Source organism: Garra rufa, chromosome 14 (assembly GCF_049309525.1).
Source record: "Garra rufa chromosome 14, GarRuf1.0, whole genome shotgun sequence".
Classification (NCBI taxonomy): domain Eukaryota; kingdom Metazoa; phylum Chordata; class Actinopteri; order Cypriniformes; family Cyprinidae; genus Garra; species Garra rufa.
In genome coordinates, this window is record NC_133374.1 from 27,967,068 (window position 1) to 27,979,252 (window position 12,185).

Below are 12,185 nucleotides of genomic sequence, written 5' to 3' on the forward strand. Positions count from 1 at the left end.
TTCGGTCCTCCATCCCATGTAAAACTTTGATTAGGCAAATGACTTAACCACAAACTTTCAATGAAACTACTCAAACAGTAACACCGATCCTCCATTTTACCACTGTCCTTCACAATATGATGAAAACATTAGGTTTTTAAAACCAAAACACAAACTTTCGCCTTGCCCACAAGAGCCACAAAGGCTAATGCTAACACGCTTTTACACACTATTAAAATACACTAATAAAGGAAGTTGTTTGTTGTAATATTGTAGGATTTGGTTTTAACTTTGCATAGAAAATATCTTAAATATCTAAAATTGCATAATAAATACCCTTTGTCTTCCACGTGTCATGGCTCAACGATGCCTGTTGTTTTCACGTAACATCCGGGTTGGTCTTTGCATATTACGGTTCTTGCATTCATGCACACTCATACTCAGAAAACAACAGTCATTTTTTACCCTTTTATTGAAGATTGTGGTTTCATTTCCTTTTGCGATACCTTTCTGTGGGAAGCACAGAAGACAATATTTGTGACAGTCAAAGTATAACACTTGATATAATTTAGCTGAAAAAAACTTGCATACCATTAATACATTTTACTGTAGCATGAAAATGTGAAATGGTAGTTTGCTCCTAATTTTCAGTACTGCACTATTTACTTTAAAGTATGCAGTTATGTTCCACAATTTTTAAAGTGCATTTCTTCACAGATTCTGCAGAAATCACATGAGATCCCTTATGAAAAAGAAGAGCACTTTAGCATATTTTTTTAAAAGAGCGCTTGATAAAGAAAGAATATACTTTGTGTTAATAAAATGAAAATGTATTGTAGTTGAAATTTATATTAAATGCAATTAGTAGAAACTAATTTTAGCTCCAGCTTGCCTTAACACACCTCTTTAATACTGTATTGTTACCTGAATGATTCACAGCTGGGTTTTTTATTTATTTATTTTTTTAGTGATAGTTGTTCATGAGTCCCTTGTTTTGCCTGGCTATTCCTCAGAAAAATCATTCAGCTCCCACAAATTCTGTGTTTTTTCAGCATTTTGTGTAATTGAAACCTTTCCAACAGTATGATTTTGAGATCCATCTTTTCAAACTGAGGACAACTGAGAGACTCATATGCAACTATTACAGAAGGTTCAAATGCTCACTGATGCTCCAGAAGGAAGCACAATGCATTAAGGGGGATGAAAACTTTTTGAATTTAAAGAACAGGCTAAATTTAACTTATTTGGTTTTCTGGGAAACATGTGTAAGTGTCTTCAGTAGCTTCTAAAGGGCAGTACTAAATGAAAAAAATATCATATTTAGGCAAAATAAGAAAAATGTACACATCTTCATTCTGTTCAAATGTTTATACCCTTGGCTCTTAATGCATTGTGTTTCCTTTTGGAATTAGCGTTTGAACCTTCTGTGATAGTTGCATATGAGTCCCTCAGTTGTCCTCAGTGTGAAAGGATGAATCTCAAAATCATGCAGTTATTGTTGGAAAATTATTTACTTCAGCTGTACATATGAAATGACGTTGAATCGAGATTGAAACTTTATTGTTAATATTGTTTTATTGTTAATAACTTTACTGTAACATATTGTTAATATTTATTAATAACAGATAATTCCCAAATTCAGTTAACACAAATGTGAAATTTATTCCTGTACCGTTTTTTACACAATACTAAATGCCCATTCATACTAAAGGTCCGTTCACACTAAGAAGAAATACTATAAAGATACAGTACCTATAATGTTAACCGTGTGTTGTTATATACATCTGTATTAAATTGTATACTAAATAAGAATTTGCGTGTCCCAAATTGTATTATGTTGTCCAAAGGTTTCCAGATGGTCTATCCGTTCTGGTGGAAATAGTATGACTGATTTTGCCCACAACCCATTGCTCTTTGGGGGAGAATGATAAATGTGAATAAAAGTATTTAAAAAAACTACAAAAATGGCTAATGTGTGTCAAATGGTTAGAGAGGTTTATATAAAGGAGTTTGAGTAATTTATAGTTTTCATTCTTGGTGTGAACAGGAACTAACACTGCAGTTATGGATTAGTTCAGTAAAATAGCGGCTATTTTGTTAATAAACACTGATTTTGGCTAAATGTAAAATGTGACAGCACCTTAAGAATATATGTAAACTAAAAAGAACAAGGCAAAGAATAATCCTATGAATGCCTTCGAGAAATGGTTGATCTCTTAAACATGCTGTTTAGATCTTTAGCTCTTCTAATGACCAGCATGGTGGGATCTTTCTTCTTTTTCTCCTTCAGATGCAAATTCTTCTCCTCCTTATCCTCCTCACGTTGTTCATCTCTCTCTCTCTCCCGTTTCCTCCCCCTCCATAAATGGGTTGTAAGTTGTAAACTGCAGCAACCAGGAGAACCAATCAGTGCATTTGTTTCATCATTAGATAATGTGCCATACTGTTTGCATTTGGTATCTGTAAATCTTAGCACTTTGCAGAAAGAGTAATACATCTAATGTCTCACCACCAGTGAAAGGTGGGCCCATGTGACGACCTCCTAGTTGGTCCATAGTGTTTATTACTGATAAATAGTGAACAAACATACATTCTCAGAGCTCATTAGAAAATGAACAGATAAGTAAATGAAAATCTCACCATCATTTCGGTGGTCTGCCTGACTCCAGAGCTAAAGCCATTTCCATGTCTGTTGCAAATAGAAAAAATAAATAAATAAAAAAAGATCAGAAAGCAAATAATTAACAATTAGCACTTTAACTCAATTGAATACACACATTCAATCCATAATATTAAAATATTATCTCTTAAAACTTGAGGGTGAGTAAATTTTAAGCAAATTTTTATTTTTAGTTGAACTATTTCTTTAAACACGAAAGCTGTTTGAAATGCATGATGGTACTATGGTGGTTAATAGATTGTAGGCTTTATCAGATTCACCTCTTTCTATTAATTTTATAGTCTTACCTAGTGAGGTATTGATTGTATCCAGTCATCTCTGGGATACATCCCAGGGTCATCCCATAGGTTTCATCTCCAAACACCATCACACCATTAAATCCATACGGATTGTCTTGGCACTGGACAGAAACCTTTAAAAAAGCAAGCACACAAAGCCTTTACATTTACAGCTTATTTCTGTACTTATGTAATAACATTTAAAATATTTTTTAATTTAGACAAGCAATAGCTAATGAAAATGCAGAAATATGTCATTAAATTCATGTTACATATGTTCTTAGTGTCAATAGTATAGTATGATACATAATGCACAGCTCACACAGAAGAGACCTTAAAAGTGACATATTGTGAAAAATTCTAATGCCATGGCAAAAGTTCAAGCAAAGTATGCTAACTTTTCTGTTGTTGGCTGCACAGACGAGCACAGAACACTATTTATGGTCCCGGACTCAGAGGAGACAAGAGAGCTGTGGATTTATTGATTTATTTACTGTATATTGCTGCCACACAGATCTAATATAAACATGTGATTTCTTTTAACAGCTGTTTACCTTCACAGACATAACACAGTTTTTGTAACTTGTGTGTTTTTAACAAACTTGTATGTATTTGACAGTTTTAAGCGCAATAAGAGGTGAAAGAGCATTTTAGTTTAGTACTCACGTCATGTGACAGCCGTTTTTTGCGCCAACTACAGTATCTGTGTCAGATGTGTGCCTTCAGAAAACCTTACATCAAAAGGGTCATGAAACCCCAGACTACTTTTTCTGAGATTTTAGCATAAGTGTTTTGTGTTGCACATCGTAGACAACGTTAGCATTTGTTAATATTAATTGGTTCGAGAGTACTGGTTCATTTTGAGATTTTTTGCGTTATTTTCATCTTCTGGGTTTAAAATCTACATTGTGCTGATGTCACAGTTTGTGACGTGGCAACAGACTATAGTACTTTGAAAAAAGTTTAGGTGTGTCATAAATATTAATGACGCTGCATGTTCTTATCCTATGAGAAGACGCTTCGCTTAATTATTTCTTGACAGCGTGTGTTGATTTGCTGTGACAGGCGCTTGGTCATTGGTGAAATGGTCATGGATCGAGAGAGAGTGTAAGAGTTTGGCACATGCGATTCATTCATAAAGTGTTTTTTCCCATGACACAACCCATCAAATGGCTTATATAAATGCTGCAAAATAAGCCTTAAAAGTGATTAGAAGTTCAACAGCACGTTCAACAGTTAACCAGGGCTTAAATAGGGGGTTTCATAACCCTTTAAACTAATATGGTCTAAAATGCTTGATTTCAGCGCGATAAACATGATTATCAAAACCAAACAGAACTTTTATTGGAGTTATGAGCAGGCTTATCTGGTTTTCACAACAAACCCCACCCAACTGCTACTCGAAACTAGCGTCTTTCTATTGAAATCTGCATATTTCTATTGAAATGACAATGGCACATGTAAATGTAACACACCTTAACAATATAATGGCAACAAATGTACACAAAGACAGATCAAAGGCAGATCAAAGCACCATGAATTATGAAGTAGAGTATAGCCAAAACCTCTTTAATATTTGAGTCCCTATTATTACAGATAAACATTTTTGTGCATGCAATGTAAAAAGGGGTAGTTCACCCAAAAATTAAAATTCTGTCATTGATTGCATTCTTGTAGCTTCAAAAAATGATGACTGACTTTAGCGTAATATGACTAACACCTATCGTCTTAACTAATCAAAATGGCTCCATCAGGCCTCATAATCAATAATAAAAGCAGTAGAATAAACAAGCAGATATTGCAAGAGTTGTCATTACTTTAATCATTAGACATGGACTAAAATGATCAAAAACATTTTCAAAACAGAAAATGTTGATAAATGTGCACTGCACACCCAATAAGTACTCAAGTACTCATCTAACGGCAAAAGACTCATTCAAAATAGTGAATTTCCTTACATGGCTTTAAGAAAAGATTTGCAACATTACTGTTCTTTTAGGACTTTCAGGTCTACATGGTTGTATTAAAATTTTACCTGTTCAGCCGTTTGAGCAGCCATGTTGCGATACAACACAGCGGAAGTATATAGGTCACGTGCAACATGACGTTATACCATGAAGTCCAAAATGTAACCATTCGCTTAAAATTTACAGATGACATTGTAGAAATTGTTTCATAACACAAAGCAAATACATGTTATCTAATCATATTCTACTGAAACTAAATGAATAAAGTATTTGCTGTCGAGTTTTTTCCTACCTCCTGTGTCACGCCGTATAAATGTGGAAGTTCTCATACTGGCGCTGGATCTGGACGGGCTTCCATTCCTGTTGAAGAGTTTAGTGCATACCTAATTGTTAGTGTATACATAATTTGTTTTCCTCTTGTAAATTTGTAATAAAGTTCACTTAATTCGTGTCCATTCAGGATAGATGTTTGCTCCGTGCTGGTCTTCTTTGATCCTCCTTTTATGGTGTGAAAGTTGTTGATACATCCTTTCCCACAAACACAAATAAATATTTTTTTCTGTATCAGTCAGCTGTAATCTTTAACTCTTCTTATCCAGCCAACGAGAAATGAACAGCGCTGCTTGAAGTATTCCCAGTACTGTTTGAGTCACTGATTACTGTCATTTCGGGAAGCAGCAAATAGTTCCTCTGAGAATGATGGAACAAAAGAGGCTGGGACTCTACAGTTCCTGTTTTCATTCCAATTGCAAAACCAGTTTGTGGTTTGTTTTATGATTTGCAGTAAGGCATTTCAACCGACTTGTTATGATCTGTAACACACTCCCTGCAGATCTTTGCACATTTACAACATATATTTCTTCTAAATTACAGATATTCTTACATAATATTTGAAAATATGGATCTATAATCATCAAATAATGTCTTTAATTAGTGTAGCTTGGAGTGAGTTTAGCTCTCTGACCTAGTCAACAGGGTCATGAAATCAGATTTCTCAATCTTAAGACATCTTGTGGACAATATTTCCACATATTAGCCAAAGTAGCACTTCTGTTTTGATGGGGGAAAAATATTTTCTCAAAACTATTCTATTATATATCAATAAGCATACACCGTTCTGAATACACCAGATTTGAATACATTTGAATTCTGCTTTTTGTGGCACACCAAAACACTTTCTATCTATACTCACAGCAGATGTCTACATCATTATGAACCACAACTGAACTCTTCAAACCCACCACATGCCATAAACAGTAACTGTTGATGCTTAGAAAAAATATTCAATGCATGTGATCTTAAGCAAAACATAGTAGGACTGCAAATGTGTTTGCACAAACTTGTAACGCTTGATCCATGTACTAGACTTATTCCTTTTTATTCGTATTACCTAACCACCAGAGGTCATTGTGAGAGATATTTGAGAGACTAAAAAACGACTCCAGAGCAGCAGTACAGTTTAAAATATAGGCTAATTTATGTTTCAAAAATTAATCAATGTCTAAGGGTTTGGACATGAGAGTGAGTTAAAAAGATGACAGAATTTTAATTTTTGAGTGAATCAACACTTTAATTATCATGACAGTATTTGCATTTACAATAATGAATGACAGCTTGTATTGTCCTTTTTTTAAAGTATCATTTATTTTAATAGGACAGCATAGAAAGTTAGAGTTAGAGTTATACATAGAAATATACAACCGTTCAAAAGTTTGGGGTCAGTATTTTTTTAAATTTTTTTTAAAGAATGTGATACTTTTATTCACCAAGGATGTGTTAAATTGATAAAAAAAGTGATAGCAAAAACTTATATTGTTAGAAAATATTTACGTTTTGAAGAAATTCAAATTTATTTTTAACTTTTAATTAATCGAAGAAAAAAAAAAAGTATCACAGGTTCCAAAAAATATTTGGTAGCACAACTGTTTCTAACATTGATAATTCTAATAATAAATCAGCATATTAGAATGATTTCTGAAGGATCATGTGACACTTAAGACTGGAGTAACAGCTGATAAAAATTCAGCTTTTCATCACAGGAATAAATTCTATTTTATAGTATGTTCAAATAAGAAACATTATTTTATATTGTAAACACATTTTGCAATATTACTGTTTTTTTCTGTATTTTTAATCAAATAAATGCAGCCTTGATGAGCATAAGAGACTTTTTTAAAGACTATTACAAGTCTTACTGACCCCAAACTTTTGAACGGTAGTGTAGATAGAAGTTTATAAAGTTTATAAAGACTACTCTAGCTTATAGAAATACAGAGTATCCATCTTTTTCTTCAACATAGAAGTATGCCTATGGGTGAGACTTCCGCTATAAGAGAATAACGAAAAGAATAACAACTCGCAGTAAACTGTAAAAATGTTTGCACTACAAACCAGTGTGTTCATAATTAAGATAAGATTGTGACACACCAATTAGCAATATCCAGCAGCAAAACGAGCTAAAAAGAGCTGGATGCAGATGAGGCTGGAAGCCAGACCCATAAAATTCACAAATGCCCACTCTTATAGGAAGTTCACGAGTTCGCCCTTACATCTAATCTGCTTGAGCGAGTATTTAAGCATATTTTGGCGTGCTGTCCTGGGGAAGGGTTCCGGGCCGGAATACAGGCCGGAACCAGAGAACTCCCCCTGCTAGTGTAGGATCGAAACAGATTAGAAGTGGGGAGTAGGGGTGGAGGAGGGATGCCAAGAAACTATCGCTGGATGGAGGTAAGACGGCTGGTAATATATATAGAGGATGCGCTGATTGAATGATTGGTTAAACAGGTTGCACCTGTGCCGAATGGGTTGATTATCTGATCGTGCTCCTCCTGAACCTTGTTTAATCAAACATCATATAAAGATGGATATGCTACAGTAAACAAGACAATAAGTGTTATTTATCAAATCAAGTCACATTTCACTACAATCAGATGTTGACTAGATCTTTTTCCTCTTTAGTGGTGAAGCTGTTCTGCCCTCTCTCTTAACCTTTTTCTTCTTTCCCTTTGGAAGGACACGCTTCTCTTTTTCATAACGCTCATCTCTGTTCATCAGCTCATGGCCGTTGTCTCCCATGCCATCAGGCGCCATGAATCCTGGAGAAACCCCTACATCAAGAAAGTAGCCTTTTTGTTATCAAGTCTTAATACAAACAACATCAAGATTGAAGTATTTCATGTTGTATTTTGATCATTTGGACTTTTCTAACCATCTGTGAACGTTAGGCTGTCAGCATCCAAAGCGGTTATGGAGAAGCCTGCAGTTGAAGCTGTTGCACTCATTTGTCCATTCACAGCAAATGACTCCTGCACTTGACCAGCAGCTGAGGAAACATAACATTTTTAGATTTTATTTTAAATTTCTGGAAAACCGGAAATTTACAGTGCCTTGCGAAATTATTCATACCCCTTCATTTTATCACGTTTTATGTTGCAGCTTTGTGTTAAACTGCTTTAAACAACTTTTTTCAACCACATCAATCTACACTTCTGAACACCATAATGACAAAGCAAAAACAGATTTGTGACAACTTTGCAAATTTATTTAAATTAAAAAGCGAAAAAATAAGAACATTGCATAAGTATTCATACCCTTAATGCGGTACTTAGCTGAAGCACCTTTACAGCCTCAAGTCTTTTTGGTATAATGTGAAAAGCTTTGCACATCAGCTTTTGGCAATTATCTGCCATTCTTCTCCTCACCTCTTCACCTCTCAAGCTCTGTCAGCTTGGATGGGGACTGGCAGACATTTTCATGTTTATCCAGAAATGTTTGATTGGGTTTAAGCCCAGGCTCTAGCTGGGCCACTCAAGGACATTCTCACAGTTGTCTATAAGCCACTTGTGCTGTGTGTTTAGGGTCATTGTCCTGTTGGAAGGTGAACCTTCTGCCCAGTCTGAGGTACTGAATGCTCTGGACTGGGGTTTCATTAAGGCTATCGCTAAATGTGGCTGTGTTTAGCTTTCCTTCTACTCTGATACTACAGCATAAGCTGCTACCACCACACTTTGGTACCGGGATGACTGTACAGGCTGCTTTCCTCCATAAACAATGCTTGGAATTAAGGTTCATCAGACCAAAGAATATTGTTTCTCACAGAGTGCAAATTCCAAGTGGGTTTTCATGTGTCTTCACTGAGGTGAGGATTGAGTTTGGCAACACTGCCATAAAGCCAAGATCAGTGTGGAGTGTTGCAGTGATGTTTGTCCCTCTGTAAGTTTCTCCCACCTGCATATATGACATGGAGCTCAACTAGAGTGACCATCAGCTTCTTGGTCTTGGCTTTTCCATCATTTGCTCCATGAGGCCAGCTCTAGGAAGAGTCCTAGTTGTTCCAACCTTCTTCCATTATGGATAATGGAGACTACATGCTTGTGTATACCTTCAATGCAGCAGAATTTTTTCTGAGCTCTTCCCCAGATGTGTGGCTTGACACAAGCCTGTTTCTGACCTGTACAAGCAGTTCTTTTGACCTCAGGGCTTGGTTTTTGGTCTGATATGCATTTTCAGCTGTTAGACCTTTATTTAAAGATGTGTGCATTTCCAAATCATACTCATTCAATTGAATTTACCACAGGTTAACTCCACTTCAAGTATAGTAACATCTACAAGCAATATGAATGCTCCTGAGCTAAATTTCAAGCGTCCCAGAAGAGGGTATGAATACTTTTGCAAGGAACTGTATATTGTCTTACAATAAAAATCAATGAGTTTCAAGATGCAACAACATCTGAGCAGCATTTGGTTGTAAAAATTGCAATCAGTAAGAATTGGCATCATTCAACCTAACGGCCGAGGTCAATAGTGTGCCTAAATATAGTACATAATAAATTACCTTCCTGGTTTACCTCACCAAAACCATAGTACGCCTCTAAAAGACATGGCATTAGAACAACCCTGTTGAGTAAATAATGAATGAATTTGCTTTTTTGGTCGAACAAACCCTTCATTAAAAGAGAGTGATATTAAATGCACATACCAGTATGCTGATTCTGCCCAGGAACTCTTCCCCTACAAATCATTTTGTGGAAAATAACTCAGTTTGCTTGAACATACAAAGAGGCTAAAAACTGAATGTATATTACTTAAAACCAACGTGTATTAGATACATATCAAAAGGTTTACCTGTGATGTGACCCAGTCACAAATGGAGTGCACCTCTGTAAGTAAAAGGATTTATCCTCATAAACCACTTCAGCATTGAAACCGAACTGGTCATCCTGACACTGCACTGAAATCTGAAAAGAGTTTCAACACATTATAGTTTGCAAGTGTTTAAGCAGATTTTATTTTATATTTAATGAAACCAAAACAAACATACAGTGTCTTCACATTGGACTGGGACCTGAAAATGGAAAAAAATAAAGATTAAAAAAACAAACCGTGGAGAACTTATACAGCAAAATATTATTCATACTCAATAATTGCTAATTTACTAAACATTTGACATTGAGAAGGCCCGTGTATATCTGACTGCACCGTGATTTGATCTGTAACAGGTACCTTCGGTCCTCCATCCTCATCCTATCTAAAACACATTTGATTAGGCAAATGACTCGACCACAAACCTTTAATTAAACTAACCAAATAGTAACACTGATCGTGTTTTTCACTACTGTCTTTCACAATATGATCATAGCATCGGTTTAAAAAAACCAAAACGCAAACTTTCGCCTTGCCCACAAGACCTGGCCTCACAAGCTAATGCTAACACTCTTTCACACACTGTTAAAATACACCAATACACCCTTTGGCAATAAAGGAAGTTCATCGTTGTAATATTGTAGGTTTAGTTTTTAACTTTGCATATAGGAAACATTTTCTCATTTTGCATTTTGTGCATATAAAATTGCATATTAAATACCCTTTGTCTTTCACGTGTCATGGCTCACACCGATACCTCCATGAACTTTTGTTTTCACGTAGCATCCGGGTTACATGCATATTACGATGCTCACTATGCACACTCATACTGAGACATAAGTCATATTTTCACTCTTTTAATGAAGGTTTCATTTCCTTTTTTAAAGACAGTATGTGTGAAATTCAAAGTATGACACTGAAAAATACTGATACATTTAATTGTAAATGTAGAATAAAAACCTTCTGAAATGGTAGTTTGTTCCTGTTTTTCATGTAGACTGCACTATTAACCTCAATGTACTCAACATTATGCATTCAAATGTGTTCTGCTACTAAATGTACTGACAAGCATTTATGGTAAACTAAGATATACTTTAATGTGATTTCTAGTGACTTAAATGCATAGTTCACCCAAAAATTAAAATTCTGTCATTAATTACTCACCCTGATGTTGTTCCAAACCTGTAAGACCTTTGGAACACAAATTAAGATATTTTTGATGAAATCCTACCCCAGTCAAGGCACAGAAAGGGAGTAAGGACATTGTTAAAATGGTCCATTTGACATCAGTAGTTCAACCGAAGCTACCAGAATAATTTTTGTGTGCAAAGAAAACAAACAAACAAAAAAAAGTTATTCTGCTGCCATTAACAAAAGAGCACCACGATGCATGCATGTGCATTCCTTCGCTCGTATACAAGGCACATGCGTGTTCTACAGTACATGAGCCACGCCAGATGCATGCATCTGGTATACTCATTACTGGCAGCAGACTATCCCAGAAGAAAAGAAATCCTGAATAAGGTTAAACCACTGATATCACATGAACTATTGTAACAGTGTCTTTGTTTCTGTGCCTTGACCATGGTAGGACCCTTGCTGTCTATGCAGGGTCAAAAAGCTCTTGGATTTCATTAAAAAAATATCTTAATTTGTGTTCTGAAAACGAACAAAGGTTTTACAGGTTTGGAACAACATAAGGGTAAGTAATTAATGACAGAATTTAAATTTTTGGGTTCTACTTGCATGTTATGTATTTCAAAACTGTGTAATTACACATTTGTCACAATAATCAAAATGGAAATTAGTACATTTAAAATATATCTACTCATTTCCAACACTCCTCTCTCTTCCCTAAAATTTCATGTCCTTACAGTAAGTAAACCTGTCAAAACTTAATCTTCTCCAGGTCAACTTTCTAGAACATGCTGCTGTCCTCTTTTCTAGAGGGCGACACATCGCTGGTAGTCCTTGGTGACTTCAGCATCCAACTTAAACTAAGTCACTCAAGTGATTGACAGGGGTGTCCACTCTTGATTCTGGAGGGTGTTGGAAACTCAGAAGCGAAGACCAGGAGACTCTTGGGTATCTTCAGCAGAATTCTTTATTGAGAAAGCGCTGCGTGGCGCTGCAGTCATC

General features: G+C 35.5%; 2 long non-coding RNA genes across 2 annotated transcripts; both read right to left on the minus strand.

Annotated features, from left to right (window-relative positions):
• Positions 1 to 740: 740 nt before the first annotated feature.
• On the minus strand, positions 741 to 5,581 carry LOC141285396 (uncharacterized). Its single transcript, XR_012338597.1, has 4 exons — positions 5,197 to 5,581; positions 2,947 to 3,071; positions 2,620 to 2,668; positions 741 to 2,363 (listed from the first exon to the last, which is right to left on the minus strand). It is a non-coding gene; the product is annotated as an uncharacterized lncRNA (long non-coding RNA).
• Positions 5,582 to 6,534: 953 nt separating this feature from the next.
• LOC141284211 (uncharacterized) lies at positions 6,535 to 10,226 on the minus strand. Its single transcript, XR_012338375.1, has 4 exons — positions 10,029 to 10,226; positions 9,883 to 9,914; positions 8,113 to 8,226; positions 6,535 to 8,011 (listed from the first exon to the last, which is right to left on the minus strand). It is a non-coding gene; the product is annotated as an uncharacterized lncRNA (long non-coding RNA).
• Between the last annotated feature and the right edge of the window lie 1,959 nt (positions 10,227 to 12,185).